Source organism: Bacillus rossius, chromosome 3 (genome assembly GCF_032445375.1).
Source record: "Bacillus rossius redtenbacheri isolate Brsri chromosome 3, Brsri_v3, whole genome shotgun sequence".
Classification (NCBI taxonomy): Eukaryota; Metazoa; Arthropoda; class Insecta; order Phasmatodea; family Bacillidae; genus Bacillus; species Bacillus rossius.
The window spans coordinates 69,042,612-69,063,058 of NC_086332.1; positions in this window are offsets into that span (position 1 = coordinate 69,042,612).

Below are 20,447 nucleotides of genomic sequence, written 5' to 3' on the forward strand. Positions count from 1 at the left end.
ACGTCTGGTTGACTCAACAAAGTTGAACATAATGAAACCACGTGTGTGTGTTGTTTGGCCGATACCAAGGTCAGAGTTTTCTCATTCCTTGGACTGGGTTGCACACGCACATGTATCTCCTGCTTGTTTGTTACCGGCCCGAGGTCACCCAAGGCGCGTTAAGAGAGCCGTGTGCGGATTATTCAAGTGAAGCAAATGTATATGTGTTTCAAGTTTACTTTGCTGCCGAATGAGTTCACAAAATCCTGGTCAGTATACCAGTGGGATGTGCGCTGTCACTAATGTGAAGTTTTGGGAAGAAATATTTATATAATTCTGCCACGTTTAAAATTATTTAGTTGCACATTTTATTTTATAATTTTGTCTTAAGCTAGGCAATAATTACGCATTCGTTCGCGATATGATAAAATTCCAATTTAGGAATTACACTGCTGAGCTGATTCCACTATTGGCACACAATTAATAGGGATTAATTCTGACCAATGAGAAACATTCAAGCAAACAATAACAGAATTAAAGCCTACCAAGTGCAGCCATCTCACCAACCGGTAACCATTGAACAGGTGACTTGCTTGAGTATACACTGGACTGTGGAGTCATTGCAAACGTGAATTTTTCCTGTCCCTAACAATAATACCATTTTTTTTGCTTTGTGGATTTTCAGTAGGCCATATTTGTGTACCATCGCCGGAGGGATGATGCGTTAATTATAGTGAAATTATTACTATATGATACAAAAATTTATCATATTTTTTTAAAAACAATATTACTCATAACATGACAGTAAACATTTCCGTCATTCAACGTTGTATATTGTGCTAGTAAAATAGTAAAATGGTACTTTTTCGGTTGTTATTAAGGGGTAAAGGTATCTAGTTTTTATACGTACGATATCTCTTTGCAGAATCATAATTCCAAGAGTCAAATTAATATTTTATTTAATTTTAAATCCTTAAAATAAATATTGAATTGGAATGCAGGATTTTGATTGCCCACATGAGAATCGTGGGCACGGTGGAAAAGTTATGTTTGCCAAATAAAATTTAACTTTAATTTTTTTTATTAGCGTCTTACGACTGCAACATAGCCTACATATATTTTTCCCAACGTAAACTGGAATGGGTAACACTGCGAGATTAAAATTTAAAAAACACTCTTTTCAAGAATTTTCTCCTATAATTAAAAGTCACCAATACATGGTTTTTATGAACTACGGTGTGTGTAGCTATCGCGGGATTAAATTACGAAATAATGGAAGTAGAAAACTACGAAGAGAGACCGAGAAGCACTTCCCCAGAATAACAATTACTACTGCGCTAATGAATACAAAGCAGCCGTGAATCAAAGAGAAGTCATATTACATTCCACTCGCCTACATGTTGATATACTCCACGCGGTACACTCCAATGAAAAAGTAAGTGAGCTGAAACTTAAACAGTATTATTTTACTCCCGTAAAGATATGGCAAACAAGTAAGGAAAAAACTGTACGTAAATTTTATTTTATATTGCTTGTTAATTATATTACGTAGCGATCTTCTTCCAGTAAAAAATTCCAACAGCGTTTCTTTACAAAAACTGTGTATATGAGTTTGTATTATATATGTAGAGGTATTTTTTTTAAATTACTTCAGAAAAACAAGGGTTCAATTAAAACAATTTGATAAAGGTAATTAATAAAAAACACGGCTATGAAGAAGGGCAAAGTCTTCAATTTTATAGCTTGTAAATCAAGATCGGAAAAATATAAAAGATTTATATTCTCATAACAGACTAAGTGTAAATAGATTCATTGTTTATGCTTAAATTATTGAATGGTAAACGAATTCAGATTAATAAAATTAATTTCGTTTGTTGTAAATAGCCTACTTACTGATTTAATTCGAACATGATTAGGAAGAAGATCTATATGATTTAGTTTCGCAATAACAAAACAAATGCATTCGATTTGTTCTGGTTTCTCATGAATATTTAATGTTTCTTGAAGTTAATTAAAGGATAATATTTTGTGACTTGCTTGCTTTATTTGGGTCACCTCATGAGCTTATAAGACAGGAAGTATGTGTCCAAAACTGAAAAATTGGAAGATTGCTTGCTAGTTTTCCATGACCTCTGGTGTGGAATATTTTATTGTCTACAGAATGTTTCAGCTGTCAGCTTGCATTTGTTATATAACTTTTCGTTTTTTTGGTTGTGTGGCATCATCTCTAAAAGGCACTCGTGGATCCAGGAAAATAGGAAAGGAAAGCACTATGCCCCCCCCCCCCCTGAACAATGAACAATTTTTAAATTGTTTTCTAATTCCTTAACTTACTAAACCTAAACTTATTTTAGTATTATTTTACTGTAGTGCCAAAGGTAAAAGGGCGTTATTTAAACACAAATAAAATGTACTAAATATATCAATCATAACTGTACGAAAATTGCATTAGAAAATTTAATTTAGCTCTCCTCTGACCATCATTATGGATCCGCCCTTGTTAGAAGGTTTACAACAACGTGAAGAACATAATTAATATGTTTTTTTTCCAATATCTCGTGTCCAATAAATGTAGTATAACTCGCAGGGACAGATGACAGTACCCACAAGTCGTGACGTGGATGCTTCTGCTGAGACCAATGATTTGATGGAATGACGGCGATGGTCATAGTGACAAAATGATGCCATCAAATGATAAGTATGATTTTATATATAATTAAATGAAATTGTAAACATCTTTAAAATACTTACACCACGATTTTAAATAAAAAATAAATAATACATCATAATAAGGTTCTCGATAAGGAGCGTAAACTAATATAGCAGATACTTTGCTGACCAATCATATTAGGCTATATATTGTTACGAGTAAGGAAAATGGTTTGTTTGTTTGGTTGGTTTGTTTGTGTGCTTACCATTAAAGGCTCTGTCCTGTTAGTTGGCATGTTACAATTATAAATAAATAAATAAATAAAATAGCCCAATCAATATTATACAGTTTTATTTGCAGCTAATATTTACATTACTAATTAAATCACAACACCAAATGTCTGTTCACAAATCGCTAAGTATCTGTCCAGTCCACAGGTCGCACTCCTCACTGGAGCTAGGCTCAACAGTGGTACCCCTCTTACCTCACACAGTCTCGCGCCACTCGGTCACACACTCACTGTCCCGTCGCTCCGCTTCGCGCCGCTCGCCGAACTCGCACTTCAACTCAACTCGCCTTTTTGTAACTCTCGCGGAGGTCGGAGTCGACGCTTTTATACCCGTTGGCCGTCTTTCTGGAACCGACTGGAGAGGGGTGACATGTCGCGTCACGTCGAAGCATCCAGGATAGCGGCGAACATTATTCACGTCACTCAACACAGTTGCCTCAGCAAGCCCGCGGGGTTCCCAGGCCACTCGGGAACAAATAGCAGCGTCGTGGAAGGAGGGCGCGGTGGCAACGGAGGTGGCAAGACCCGGCCGCGCTGATCCCCCAATAGTATGCGCGCTCATTAAATCAGTGTAGCGGTGCGGGACCCCCGGGCCAGACTACCGCTGGGAGGCCCCGCTTCACATTTTGTAACAATATTATTCCAACGTATCTCTGCAAATACTCACTATTATTTGAAGAGAATTTAGAACGTTTGTAATAACGCATTTGCATAACAAGAAAGTAGGACCAAGGATAGTCTGACACGCACTCGACGACATTACATCAATAGCTAGAGACATGTATTTTACGCGAAAATATTTCGAAACCACTGGAAAGTTAAAAAAATATATAATCTGTAGCATAGTATGTGTTTCGTGAACCAATCATGGGAATTTAGTGCATAAGAAAACGTTTTCTTGATTGGCTCGTTCGGATAAGACAATATCTTCTCTTACAGACGAACTCCAATTACAAGGATTATACGGATGGCGCGGGCATTTTAAATTTAATTCTAAAGAGTCATCATATTTTTTCAAGAAAATTGCTTTGCCTTAACTATAAAACAATTTAAAAATTCACATGTAATAATCATACGCAATCCGGACAGAAGTTAGAATTCGACAGCAGCCAATAAACGAAAGACGTCGACTAGGTTATTTGCAAGAGCGTGTAGTCCACATGGTTAAAATTTTACACGTTAAAATCTCTAAAACTATGGGCTTTAAAATGTCTAAATTTATTCGCGAATTAATGGATATCTTGGAAATTTTACACGTGTTCAATTTACGTTATTTACACACGAACGTGGAACATTAACAAAAGCTTAAAAATATTTTAAATTACAGCCAACACTCTTCTTACTGGTAGGTGCGTGTTTTCCGTGATCAAAACGGAACATAGATCTCAGAAGTCATAATTCAGCGTAGTTAGTACGAAGATATAGTTATCTGAGGCTACAAATTAGTCTCTTCTGCTTTGAGATGCGTTAAATGTTTCTGCAATCACATTGAAGCCAATTAGCAGAAAATAGCACGAATAGTATGTCTCTAGTTAATCCATAGAAATTGGAATAAGTGCTTGTGAGCATGCTCGCAAAGTATAATGAGCGGAAACATCTATAAATAGCGGCAAACCTAACTTGCGAAAAGATTTCGAGACCATTTGGTGTTAAAACTCTGTAGCATAGTCAGTGTTTTGTGATGGCTTCTATTGCAGACAGCCGCAAATTACGAGGAGGAATTCACCTCATTACCAGAGTTACTGAAACTTTACGCGTTCATTTAGTTAAAACTTAAAATGCAAACCTTTACATTCTCGCACTGTGTTCATGATTGGACCGCGGTTATTTGGACACGCCCCTCTACAATCGTGAGTCAACGATTTCCAGCTGGAAAAGTAAGTAAGCGAAATCAGGTAGTCCTAATTAACAAGGATAAAAAACGTTATTGCTAAGGAGCCAACCAAAGGGAAATCAAACATGGGTTGAGCACACCTTTGACTGAGGCCAGAATAATCCGGGAAATTTCCGGGTCTCTACTTATTGCAATATAATGAGCGGTCGCATATTTTCATGGATAATCATTGGCCCTATTTACAACTAACCTACTCGGAACCACCTACCGTGACTCGTGGGATTCAGTCCCTGCCCTTCCTCGTCCTTCCGGCCAGTAGCGGATCCAGAGGGGGGGCTAAGGGGCTCAAGCCCCCTCCAAAAGCATCTGGGTCCACTATTGTTTTAGTGTTTGCCTTGATAAAGCCTAGCCTCAGTTGGGTCAAGCCCCTCCCAAACCAAAATCCTGGATCCACCACTGCTTCCGGCGGAACAAGCTTCCGGCGGAACAAGCTTCCGGCCAAGGCCGGAGGCGAGGCGAACCTTTTCCCAGGTTCTCGAGGTTGGCACGCCTGGCGGGCGAAGCCGCCGAGAGAAAATATTGTTCCTCCTACTCGCCGCGCTGCAAGGCACTCACGTGCAGGGGAAAGGAGGTTGCCTACAGTCGCCGAGAGCGAAGGCTGGTCTAGGCGCTGACGTCGCATGCTGGCGGGCGCAAGTTCTCTCCGCCCGCCGCCGGCGATAGTGCTCGCGAGCGCCGCGAGGAGCAGGCCACAAACATTCTTTTCAAGTAAATAACAGTGAGACAAGTACCTTGTCTGTGATCTTCAAAGTATTCCACAGTCCTCTTAGAAAATTAGATATTTAATTCTAATATAGAATCTGAAGTTACTATATACATATGTGTGTGTGTGAATGTGTGTGTGTACAAAACTGTTTAACTCAACGATGGCTATTGTTATTGATTTGAAATTAGTTCTGTATAGCAATCAGTATTAAATAATTCTTTACTTTATTGTGGCGTCTTAAATTAATGGTTCCGAATATATAATGATAATTATATACCAAATTCCAATAAAAATCATTAATTAAACTATAAACATCATTTTAATAAGCATTTCAAAATAATTACCATGAAATAACTTAAATTAGTAAAAAAATAAATAATAATTGATTTGTAAGTTTGATAAAAATATATCCCATACAAAAAATTAATAATTATGTATATTTTAAAAATTGTTAAAGTTTTATATTTTATGTCGTCAACTTTGTAGTAAATAGACAAATGATGAGATATACGTAGCCTGTTTTCGAGACAATTTTGTAAATATAAGTTTTTGCTTGCGCGTGAACTTTAAACCAAATTATATAGTTTCCATGATAATTTAATGTAACTTTTAACTAGGTGTGAATATTAGCAAACAATAACTGACAATCTTTTCTAAAACAATAACCTGTGTGAATTATTCTTTTCGCGTTAACAAAGCCGTGGGCAAAGCTAATATTTAAAAAAAAAAAGTGCGGTTTGATGCAATGAACGGTTGTAATAATAGCGACAAGAATTCAGGAATTTCAAACATCATGCAAATGTAGTTTAAGATCCACTTTACATCAAATTAATTAAGCCTTGTTAGGAAGAAAGTAAAATTAATGTTAAAAATATGAGAAAATCTATGCACCCTATTTATTAAGTTTGTACCATAATATTAAGAGGGTGTATGTGTAATTGTAAGAATTTAACTCGAAAATTGTAACTCTTATTTGATAATCTATTACTTTTAAGAGGATACACTACTCCAGATGAACACTGGCTTTTTTTTAAGTTGTATGTTTCCGTAAGATGTAACTACAAGCGGAGAAAAACGAGTGAATTTCTGTTTTCTTAGCTAACGCTAATTAAACCGTTAAAATAATCAAATTAACTATGTCGCGCAGGCACTGCCGCGCAAGCCGGCACATTTAAACTTAATGAGATGACGCTTGAACAAAAAGATCCATTTCTCATTCGATAATTATGTTAAGTGCAACTGAGAAACACGATCGTGTAAGACGATTCCCCTTCCCCTTGAGGTCTAGCAAGGCCCTCCTTCTGTTGCTAGCGTGAGAGAACATTCAGCATTCCACATAAAACAGTGACTGCTTTTACAAAACAATGAATTAAAAATGTTTTATATTTTCATTACTATGCAGGATCACTTATTTCCCTTACATAACTTTAAAACTTAACATTTTAACTTAAATAACACATAACTTAAAAACACATATCACAATCGAAAATTACATTCGAATCTTATTGCAATATTTTTGAATATTTAGTATATTTATTATAATAACATTACTGCTACTCTAATCTTTACTATAACATCGAGAAAGGAAATGTAAATGAATTTCAATTTGAAGGTCAGATAAGAGAACATCAGTTGGCATTATTTAATATATGACATTTTAAGAGTGAAATTAAAAAATTAGATTGGTTAAAGTATGAAAAACCGGGAACCACAACTATACACAAACCTTAAATTCAGAAGGCAACTTATATTCACCATAAGCTGTCATAAACGGCATTGATAAGTTAGATTTCGACTTCTCTTGAAGCCTTCTCATGCGCTCAGCCTCATGGCATCAAATATAGGTTTTAAAGTGTTCTTATTTTGTTTCGTGTCTTTATTTAATTAGGGTTAAGATTAAGTTCAATGATTAAGGTAGAGAAATGAATCAGTTACAACAAAATAAAATACTAAAATAAGTCGATTTTTAAACAGATTATAAGAAACAGCCTAATACAATGGATTATATATTTTTAATTTTGGGGAAAAATACTTAAGACTTATACAAAATCAAGATTGAAAACATACTCGGTACATCATTAAAACAACATGGCGTTAGAATCTTGAAGAAAACTTAAACTCACTCATTTAGCTTAAAAAAAACTTAACATTTCAAAAAAATATAATAAAATGAATCAATTTTACAATGAAATCATAATAAATTTCCTGTAACGTATAAATTTGCAGCAATGCAAATACTAAACTTAAATATTTTTCACATTGCAAAGCTATCATATGCTTAAAATTCACATAATTTGGAAATGTAGTTTGGATGACTATAACATCTCATACACCATAGGTAGAGCCAAGATTTTGTCTTCTCATGTTTTAAAAAAATTTTTTTCTGATGATTTGTAATTTCGATTTAAGTTTTAATTTTTATGAAAGTTGTAAATCGTATCATGCATTAATGTATAAAAATTACTCTAGTGTTTGTATGCATCACATATTGTGTATAAAAATTAGAAACCATATTGATGTAACTACTAAACCTACATAAATTTGTTTTTAGTGGGAAAAACCAACTATTGATTGCTTGGTAAAAATTTCTAATTCTAATTTTATCTTCATATTACAATTTCTGTAGTATATGAAAAAATAATTACTATTACTTTGGTAAGACTAAAATACTATTAGTATGTAAAAAATTTCTAATTATAAATTTAAAACATAACAAGAATGAAAAAAAAATATTTATTTTATTAAATATATGTCATTAAAAAGAAACCTGCGAAGTTCCAGACGCAAATAGTACACTAAAAATTGTGAAATGACGGGTATTTAGGTGCAACTACAGTGACTGAGAGAACTGGCGCTGTGCAGTGGCACATCCCGTAGAGACGCTCAGCGGAAAGCAAGTGACAGCCGTGCAGTCACCCACACGCACTAACAACCAACAGCTGGATGGGACGTTGTCACACACACGCACTAGCATCCAGCAGCCTGGCAGGGTAGGCAGCCATAGAGGTAGGGAGAACCCCCCCTCCCGGGTTTAAAAGAAAAGAAACACAAACAAAGAATAAAAAAATTGAACGAACTTAGTCACTTATGTTTACTTAGATATTTTTTTAAAATAATTATTGTAATCCTTATTGAGCTGAAATAATAACTTCATACACAGAAGTAACAAAAATTGTGTTTCTAAGTAATTTATATTTAATTCTGCTTTGTATATGTCATTTTGAATTTTTTAATACTTTCTGTAAGATAAGTCAATACTAAAATTCTATGCGTGAAAGTAAAAGTTATAAAAGCTTTCTGTTTCCAGAGATTTGGATTTGAAAATCAATATTTATTTTAATATTCAACAAAAAAAAATAATGTAATGGTTAAAATGGATCCCCTTCTTCACGACATACTAGCTACGGGTTGAGTGGACGGTGGTTGTGGTATGTCCAGATGCTTGTCTTTGGGTGGTTGGCAAGGTGTGCGATGATGCCTACCGTCCCGGCACAAACGCATCGCACCGGCTATCAGGCCACGCTTCAGAGACAGCTTCGTCAGCGCGACACAGCGGGACAGCGCCCCACATCCGCGCGGACTACCGCCGTTGCTTGCAGGAGGCAAGGAACGAGGGCCTTGTCCGCGGTCCCGAGGTCCCAGACGCGGCAAGCCACGCCCGGAAAAGGGGGACGTTGAGTGGTCAGATCGCTGGCCTCCCACCAAGATGATCCGGATTCCATTCTTGATTGTGGTAAACTCTTGGATTTGTGTACCAGTGGGAAACGTGGCAGATGTTGGGAAACGGTAGTTGTTCTTGGGGTACTCTCGTTTTTCATCCCAACATCATTACATGGGAAAAACTCACTGCTTCACCCCTTGCATGTATGTCTACGCACGCAATGACCTAGATAAAAAATTTGATTAAAGACGCAGAAGGGATTATATTGTTAGGAACGTGAGAGACAGACCGCGATGCCAAGCCCGGGATCACGCGACTCGTCACAGCTGCTCTCGTCGATTCTGGAAGGACGACCCACGAGTACTTAAGCAGCGACGCCGACCTCCGCGGGGGTTCCGAGCGAGTTCCGAGAGCGAAGGGAAGTGCAACAACGGCGAAGAGGGTGAGAGACCCCCCCCCCCCCCCCCCTGAGAGTGGCGCGAGACTGTGAGTGTGGACAGGCACGTGGTAAGGGTCAAACCACTGTTGCGCCTAGCTCCAGTGAGGAGTTGCGAACTGCGGAACTTGACAGACATTGAGTGACTTGAGAATAAACATTTTTAAGTGCTAGTGATTCGTGATCGGACATTTGGGAGTATACAATTATTTATTATTAATGTAAATATGAATAATTAATAAAACTTGAAAAAAAACCTAAATGGGCTATCCATTACGAACCCAGTTTCCCCACATAGGTCGTAACAATATGTTTATTGGGATTCCGATAATCAGTTGGTGGAATGTTTGATATTATTATTATCGCTACAGGCTGGGAATACATCACACATACACACACGGAATACTGTTTTTTTATTAAATAATTGGTTGAAGCGGGCTTTTTCCGGGGGGAGGTGACGGAGTCCGGCCGCTGCGGGGCTCTCGCATCGTCGATAAGCCTGCCGCGGTCGCGAACAGGAGGCACGGCGAAGGTGATGGGGAGGTGGTTAGATTGTAACTTCATTATGTGATAGGTTATTAAACCAGACTGAGTGACGACTACGGTACTCAGGTAACCACTATAGTCGAACGAGAAAACCTGGCAGTAAAGTTATTGTTGAACCTTTCCTGGTCTTTGATTCCCCACGAGATCCACGTAGCAAAAGAGTGTAATAACGTCTGGGTTTTGAGGCAAGCCATGGCTAGTAGGTAAGGAAGCAATATAAAACTACCTCCATGTAGGTAGATACGTACAAAAAAAAGTTGATTCTCCATTAATTTTTCCACACATCCTGCCAGAGCTGTTAGAAGTTGTGCAGCTAGCTGAGAGGAACAAAATGTGATTTCTGCATTACGGTGCCCCAGCACATTTGACGGGTGCTTTGCGACAGCATCTCAGCAGCATGTTTTCTGGTCGATGGGCGGAGAATGGGGGTCCGGTCACGTGGTTCGCTCGACCGCCGGACCTAAGGCCGCTGGGCTGATTCGTGTTGGGCCACATTCAAGGCCACGTGTACGTGACACGTAGCGCTGGTTGGGACGGGTGTGGAATGCTACAAAGCACAACGGCGGCTTACCAACTCCCGAAGGTTCTCACACACCGGAGCGGTGGCGGGTGCGGTGGCGGTGGCGATAAAACGCGACGTATGTAATGAAACGGACATGTTCAGACCAGCCGCGAACACACGAGCGCGGACGCGGCCTGTGCTGCGTTCACCCCGCGGTGGCGGCCAGAACGCAGCTGGTTGCGTTAGCCCGCAGGCCGCCTGGTGTAGTGGTGTGATATCACACAATGACAAGTGCAACAGAAAAACTTATCCAAGCAGTGAAGGCAAACATTGTGTTATATGATATGTCAGATCCTGAGTTCAAGAATATCAGAAGAAAAGATGTGATTTGGAATGAAATCGGCCAAACGCTAGCAATAGATGGTACGGTTGCTGCTCATCTTTGATTACAGCTGCAAGAAGTAATGTTTCCTCTACTAGGTCCGGCCGGTCCATTTATGCACAATACAGAGACTCGTGTGCGAATATCGCTACCGCCACCGCTACCGCACCCGCCGCAGTGTATGCCACGTTGATCGCTACCGCCACCGCCTCGTCACCGCCACCGCTACCGCGCCCGCCACCGCTCCGGTGTGTGAGAACCTACAAGGTTACAAGGGTGAGTGGCAAACACGCTTTGTCACTGTGACGCCTCCGTTGAGGTTTGTGGCGGCACTTCAAAGATCAGCTCAGTTGTTACCGCGAGCCCGCCACCCACAACAGTCTGTTCACACTGCGCTGCAATCATGCGTCCTTTCAGCCACTGGAATGACACCTACATTGGCGAAATTTAAATTTGAACGTAATTATTCGCAACTGTAACTTGCAGGATTTTTTTTTCACGATTTGTTCTTTAATGAAACAAAATTGAAACATTTGTTGCAGTATTCTGCACCAATCATCAATCTGTTCCCTAACAACCTGCATATTTCCTTTTGATGATTTTTCTGTAGGCCTTTGACCATGCCTGTGTGTTTTATATATTGTCTGTTTTTATTTACCTAACTAATAGTTAAGTTTTGTGTAAAATCTTTCTCATATTTATTACTTTACCAATATATCTTTTTTAATAATGCACTAGATACTTTAAAAATTACGTAGCGCTCATAATAAATTATTAAATGAGACACTAAAATAAATATTTTTGAAATGAATTTTACCTTTTTACATTTAACATCACGTTATTTTCATTGAATTTCGTGTTTTGCATTGCATTTCGGTGTTATTCCGGGTTTATCGCTATTTAACATATAATCCCTCCTCTTGAGCATTAGCGGAAAGTTACGATACAAAAACATAGGTTCGAATTGTTTTTGGTGGCATACCAAACATACCGGGCGTAAACCCGAGTTGAGATATGTTCTGTTGAATAGATAGCTCTACGTGAGGGATGCTGGAAGTAGTGGTATTCAAATCCAACCGCTCATTATCATTAGCATTCCTCTTTACCGTTTGAGTGTAAATTGCTGCGAACTGCCGTGATGCATGGGTGTGAGTATGTGTGTGTGTGTGTGCGCTGGCGCTAGTGTGTTCGTTAATTGCCCGGATGGCCTCCATTAAAACAATGGCCGCTCCACTTCGCCTCGTCCCAATTAACTCGCTGGCATCAGCAAGTGACCCGAGGCAGTAAAATCCACTTGCAAGTGGTTTTCCTGGGCTCTTATTGTTTCCAGATAACTTCGATCACTTGAATGAGCGATTTTTCCTCCCACATGGCTTAGAGCGTTTGCAATACATTGAATAAATAAAATATTGGTCCCTGAAAACTCAATATTTTCATTACTTCTGATTAGCACTTATTTTAATACTCTGCGATACAATGCACCAAAAGTTAGTGTATTTTAACATTTATATTTCAGTTCAAACGAGTAACTAAGGTAACTCATAAGAATAATTTCACTGATCTAAAGGAATCAGTTAATTGATTTGTGGCTAAAGTCACTTTTTCAAGAAATTTTCACTGACCCAGTTCAAAAAATGACTGTCTTACAGGATTAATTATACATGATTACGGGTTATAGCTTGAACCCTTAATGTAATAATGATTAATTACATATTTATGTTACGTAAAAATTAGACCACGGGTAAAGATACCGGTGTAGGACTCAGTAAAAACTAAACTCTCACAAACGACTGGATCAAACACTACTAAGCCAAATTTTACGCATTATCAGCGTCATTGTATTTAAATACAAATAAATACTTTTAATGAAGCAGTGTTGACATGTTTAGGCAATGTAAAGATTTTTTTTAGGATAATCGTGCTCGAACAATAAAAAAAAATTCAGAGTACCTTTATATGGATCAATTGATAAGCTCGAGATCCCTAGAAATGTTTAACAAAATCATGAAACAAAACTATCAAAACTAATTGATTCACAATTCACATGTACTGAATTTTTATCCTTCAAGATAAAATAAAATGATTATCAATTTATTGATAACAATTGTGTGTCTATTAACAACAGCAAAAAAAAAAAAAAAAATCACACAAAGTGGAAAGTAAGCTCTCAACGTTGATAATTTCTCCTTTTAATACTTAATTGACCCTAAGTATCGAGGATACTCTTGAAAGGAGGGCAATACTTGCTTGATCAAACTTTTTCATTAGGTAAATGTAAGTAAGGAGTGGAGGGGGCCTAAGGAACCTCTTGTTGACTTAGGACGAAGATGGCCCGGGCGACACTTTGCTGGCAGTCCCTTGATCCTCTGCGGGTAAACAACCCCACCCTCCTTCATTATCTTCGTGGAAGCTCTGCCAACATTTTAGCAGTTCCCTGAGTTTATTAGGACATGAAATCTTCGCCTCAAGTGGAAGATCAGGAAGATAATCTTATTTCTAATCTAGCAAGTATCGCCGGGTCCCATAGGAAAATTTTTCTGTGACAACTAAATGATACATTAAATAAAATAAAAAAAGCACAATAATTTTGGATGCATTAAGTTTCAGTTTACATTATATAGTTTTAAAAGTAATTATTTCTATTGCTCAATATTTAAGCGCAGCAATAATATAACCCGTCTTTTTTCAAGAGATGTAGATAAAAAAAATATTATAGTTGGCACTGTATTTTCAGTTTCAACTAGCAATCTTTGATTCGGGCATCCAGTGGTTTCAGCATTTAATATATTTTGTGTTTATAAATATATCTGTGGTCCATTTGCAAAGAAAAAGACAACCGAAAAAAGGAAATTTTCATTTATATAACAATTGTTTTTTGTATATCTAATAAATGTAAAAAAAAACACTTACGGTGTCAAAAATAATTTTAAAAATACCTTAACCTAGTGACTTATTTTGTATAAATCATAGTTACTGTCTTTTATGTTTGATTACAGTATAAATTTGGAGATGTCCCGCTCTAAAACCTAAATTGGGACTTTTCCTATTTTGCAACTGGTAGGATTGAGTTTGTCCAAAAATGAGAAAGGGCAATTCAAAAAGAAATAAAATATGTATGTAACAAAATTTTCTTGATTGTACACATTGATTTACTAAACCAAATGTTTAAATAAAACCCAATATCAAAAATGTTATCTCTATTCAAAAACAGATGTTCTGGGTATATAAAAACAGATTAACAATGATGAACAGGCTAATGCTTTGTAAACTGAAACCAACAGATTTCTTGAATACTCAAAATCAAATTAAACATCGTCAGATGTATTACTTTCTAAAATTATCATGTCAAGAATTAGTGTTTGTAAATAATATTAAATCAGACTGAAGGTCTTCGTTAAGTAATCATCATATTCTGCAGGTTGACCATCAATAACAGATCTATAATAGTGAAGAGTAGAAAGATTAAACAAAAATTCCCCATAACGGTTACAAAGCAGGGCTGCGACATTTTTTTTTCTTTGACTAGTTCTCCAGTGTTAACTAACTCAGGTTTCATATTGGAAACAGACATTCCTTGTTTGAGTATATATTAAGCCACACCAAGATAACAGATGTACTTCACTTCGTATTGTACAAGTATGTTACTTTTTGTGAGTATAAACAGTTTTGATGGCAAAAACTGACAATGATACAAATTAGGAGGTTTCATGACAGATTACTCAGCTTTCTTCCAATCATACACATTTCAAGCTCGATCAGCTTTTGACAATTTAATCACAGCTTCTTGCTTTTTAAAGATTTAAGAGTACCATTCTAGTGTTATTACTACACATTATTTGCTAATACGCGTTTCAAGTCGGCCAAACACCCTACTTGGTGACACAAATGAATGGCCAAAAACAGGCCAATATGTGTAATTCATTGAGGTGACTTACTGTTGAACCACATGCTAAACATTCCTAACAATATCTGGTTCTTATTTTGACCACCACACCCATCTGCAAAATGCTGAAGTGTGTCGACATTAGTCAAATGTCTTCTGTTCCTCAGTAAAAGATACACGAGGCTATTACCTTGGAAATTTTCTTGTGCTAATTTTCGAGCCAAGCGTAGATGAAGGTGTTGCCAACAGTTTATGCATCTTTAGACGTACTAACGCTAACAGTGAAATTGTGTATGTACAACTTCTGTGAGATATGTAAACTTCACAGTGAAATTTTAACCAGACACGAGCAGTAGGGAATGGAGAAGTAAGGCACAAAATTCAGGCTGTGGATTGTGGACGGGGTCATTTCCCGGCCGCCATCCTGGACTTTTTAGGGGAAATTACCACAAACTTTCTCTAAACCAGCACTCAAGAATCCTCAAAATTAATAAAAAATGTCCTTATTTCGAGGAAAATTTTCTCATTTTAGTTCCCAAAATGTCGGTGGCTTGAAAAGTTTTAAAAGAGGCTTAAGGATCATCAAAAAATTAAATTCAAGCCTCTAAGCATGCATTTTAAACTTTGTCGCTCAAAAAACTGAAATATGACATATAAATATGATGAATGTACGCCACTGCATTTGAGGTCCTCGGTTCGATCGCGGTAAGGTCATATTATAAAAACTCAGAAAGTAATTATTTAAATACTTTAATGAAAACCACACTTACGTCATACATTTTGAAGTCCTCGATTCGATTATTTTCGAATTTACTTATAAAAATAAACATAGCAGCTGTCTACAAACAACTACACTACACCGACTGACTAGTACCAAGGCATAGATTGTTATCATCAGTATGACGTTACGGTAGCCATTTTGGATCCACCATGTTGGATTTTCTTGTCAAATTCTAAAGATAGCTGCTGCCGTATTGGTTAATTTTTTACCCGCTAGAGTGCAGTAGTGTTAATTACAAGTAATTTAACTATCATCGTGTCCACCAACTTATAGCTCATCTTGCCCGCCACCTAGTAAATTTTTAATCATGAAAAAAACTTTCGAATAAATTACAAAATTCATTAAAAAAATTTCTAATTATATGTAGATTGACCCGTTCTAAACCCTTTCTTGGTCCGACCACAGGCAGTACAGAGTTAATTAAATTGACTCATTATACATCACTCTGTCTGGTACAATAAATTAAAAACATAATTATTTCATTAAAGAGCTGGACAAAGGAGAAAAGAGATACACAAAGTGGCAGTCACTCATAGGATGAGGGTCGTGCTTTCGATTCTTACCTCAGGTATTACAGCAACTTTGTTCATGTTTCGTTAAATATACTGTTTACAACTACGAATACAGTTAAAAGTATGTACGCACGACTGGTCAAAGCACCTAAATTTGTTAACCATGATTTAAAAAAAAAAATCTCACGACCTCATTAACCACAATAATGTAAGCTTACTGAAATTATAAATGGCTGAATCCTGACTCCGTTAATTACCTTTGACCTTCTCCACCCTTCTCCAGCCTATCCTCAGTAGGGAATTATTACACACATAATTCCTAATAACTAATATTACTTTGAACAGTCATATAAAGAGTAAGTATAAAAATACATGGTTGTTTAAAGTATTTAAAACTAAAACGGAGTAAATGCATTTAATACGGCTTAAAAATTTTTGTTACACACCAAGTAGCCGATTGCAAACGGTAAATAATTCTAATTTGTTGAACTGCTTGGTGATTTGCTTTGAGTGCCTGAGAGTGATGTTTGAACTTTTTATTTGTATTTTAACTAATAAAATATCGGCATCAACACAGTTGCCTGACTGCTTCAAAACTATCACACTTAAAATACACCCAATAAACAGTCAGTAAATTAAAATCCTTTCTTTGGGAAGGTGGTTCAGGACGGACAGGGAGAATTATGCGGCCGTTTAGGTCAAGTCGTCCACCAACCGACCCGTCGGCTTGAACACGGAGGGCGGTGTGTTCGTGACGTCACGTCCCAAAGTTACTGCCGACGTGGTTGGCACTCCCGCCGGTTTCCTCCGGGTAGGAGCTACTGGCTGCTTTCCCAGGCCGCCAACTTCATGCCCCTAAAAACAGGGCGTGAGTTGTGAACGCTATCTCGCGAATCTGTGCATTACATACGTTCCAGCTACTCTACAAGAGCGATCAAATATACGCTGTTTCTCCGCTAGCCACTTCTGCAACAGAAACTCATATTTACATGAAATAACGGATATAAATCTTTTTTTTATTTAAAAGAAACAATAACACAAAATCAAGCCAACTAGTAATATTATATTACCTTTGTCATTAAGTTCTTATCCTAATTATAACAAGCCCACAAAAATATTTACTGTGCAGCGTACGGGGTTCAAGCCCGACCCAATACTCTACACGCTATACCGCTCACACAAGAGGATAAATACTTAAGCGTCTGTTGTTTTACAGACTTCAGAGTGGGAATCATTCAACATGTAAAGACAATGAAATCAGCCTCTTACAATATCTGATCACAAATAGATCTCACTGCTGTACAATCAACACTGGACATGTAATAAATCATTTCCCAAGCGATCTACCAAGTGAAATATTTAATAAACAAGCAAAACGAGGCTAACTGGTTACATAAGATGCTTCGGAGCAATAACTAACCCAACGTATTTACTCGAGAATCACAAAATGCAGTAAGGCTAAGTTACACTTGATTACTAGCAATATATATATATATATATATATATATATATATATATATATATATATATATTCGTATATAATGGCAAGAATCCAAATTATAACAAACAAGCGAGCCATGCAGCCTCAAAGGAATTATAGCGAAACGTAAGATTACAGCGTCCAAAATTATTAGCGAGCGCAATAAGTTCAGAAAACATCGCGTGCCCGTGTTATAAGCCTGACTTGAAAGGGAAAGAAAAACAACCTCGCAAGCGTGGCCTGGCTAAACGACTCATGGTAGACATCAAATGAAAAGGAAACAATTTAGGTACGGTCACACAAACGAATCCGCAACCGCATCTACCAACCAAAACTGAATTTGTATAAGATGGCGGCCAAATTAGTCAATTTTACCAAAGGGGTAGAAACTATACCTTATCTATCGCCTATTTAGACAGAGCCACCTTCTGTCGAAAACTAAGTTACTCCTAGGAACCGACACTTGCGATGCTCGCCGGGTACCACGCCGCTCCTATGCCTAACGAAAGTTAAACTCCTACATTGAAACTTTTACAAGTCCAAAGCAATTAATAAGAACACGCTACCCAGGAAATTTAAATATTAACCAGCCCGGGTCATTTAAATAAAAAGGATTGTAAATTAAAATAATTAAATATCATTTATATAATGATAAGAGAAAATTTTTATTAGATTTTTTTTATAACTTTCACAATTACAAATATTGAAAAACCCTTTAAACAATTAAATAATATCACTATGCCAAATACTTCTCAGTAAGATCCATAGTGAAATTAATTTACGCTGGAAGTGTTATTGTATTATATTATCTACGGCTCAGTCATGACGGTGCTGCATGCAAAACGTGCTCGCTTCCTTCCTCTCCTCTTCCCATTGGCCATGACTGAAAAATCTCTCTCCCACAATTCTGCAGTTGTCACATTATTCACTAAAACATGAAAATGCAAATCTGTTACTTCTTGTAGATCAATCCTATCGTCCTGCCAAAATTTTGTGTCCTATTTATTACCCCCTACGTGTGCGAAGTACAAAATATCGACAAAGCAATTCTCTATAAAATCTGAATATTCACTGCCCGCGAAACTATAAGAATGCAAGCGTCATAGAAAAAAAACATGCATAACAATAAGTAGATTTTAAACGTATATTGACAAAATTTTACATTAAATAACGGATCTGAATAGTTTTTACCTAATTTTAAATAAACCATTACACAAAATCTAGCCAACTGGAAGAATTATATGAACTTTGGCATTAAGTAAACTCTTATAATTATTATTTATATTATTATTATAAGCAAGTTCACGAAAATATTAACTGCAAAAAATACTTTTCATAAATATTTCAAATACTTAACTAAGCTACGTAAAATACAAAGTATTTATATGTGAAGATAAATGAAAAATCAACCAAATATAGCATGTACGTTTAAAACACTTATTGCAATTTGATGATATGTGTAAAAAAGGTCTTACTGGAGGGCTCTGTCCGCAGATTAGGTGACTGCATACCTCCTGTTACTGTTTTAAATGTTCATGCAAAGTAAATCTCTTGACCAGTAATTTTGGTATTTTATTACACACCTCACGTCTCCTTAAACATAGCAAGTAGCTTCACATCTTTAAAAACTATGAATACAATTTTTTATCTGTATTAAAATTATTATTACCATTACGTGAAATTAACCATTATAGGTAAATATTTTACTCGTTATTAATTACTTCCCAAAACTATGTATTATTATGACACGAATGAATAATTAATTATCAGATACAGCAGAATACTATGTGTTTCATGAGAAAAATGGTAAAAAATTCATTTTCCAATGTGCTAGATTTTAAAATAGATACGCAACATTAAATTTACATTATATACTAAAGTATATGGATAGTCAAATGTTCTTTATGCTTAAAAAAATCATTACTTAGTATTCACGAAAATTCACTAACCTAGAACTGTCATAAGTTAAAACGTTCATAACTTAGAAACACGTAACTTCGAAAAAACACAAAGCTGACCCACACAACTTAGAAACGTCATAACTTAGAAAGCCTTAACTTAGAGCTATCACAACTTCGAAACACACAACTTAAAAATGTAATACTTAAAAACACACAACGTCGAACCACACTACTTAGAAACACCATAACTTAGAAAGTCACAACTTTGGACTGTCGTAACTTAGAAACAAACACACAACGCCGAACCACACAACTTATAAAGTAATAATTTAGAACTGTCACAACATATAGAATTCTATCTTGTGTATATGTTGTGTTTTTCTAAGTTATGACTACACTACAAGATTTTAATTAAGTTTATTCTAAGATGAATCAACGTAAGTATTTTAGAATACTTGCCAAGCTAATACGAAAAAAAAACGTTTCTTGTTAGCTTTGAAATGTTTTGACTTTTGAAATGTTCAAAACAATAAACAATTTTTGAGGATATGCGAAAGAGAAACATTTTAGTCTTTTTCATCTGTATGGTTCATATTTTCCTAACCCTGCCAAGAACTTCTTATTAACTGAAGCAATAATGACTGTTAGGTAAATGCATCACTCTTGCGTAGTTACTATGAAAGTTAAATAATACGTAGATAAAAAAAATCTTTTTTCGCACGGTTATTGTTTGAGGCGCCGGGATTTCAGTGGGCGTTAAACCATTGGGATATCGATTTGGTCCTCGTATATTATATTCGTTTTGGGATGTTGGGATTGAAGCGGTGACTAGCTTTACATCATCA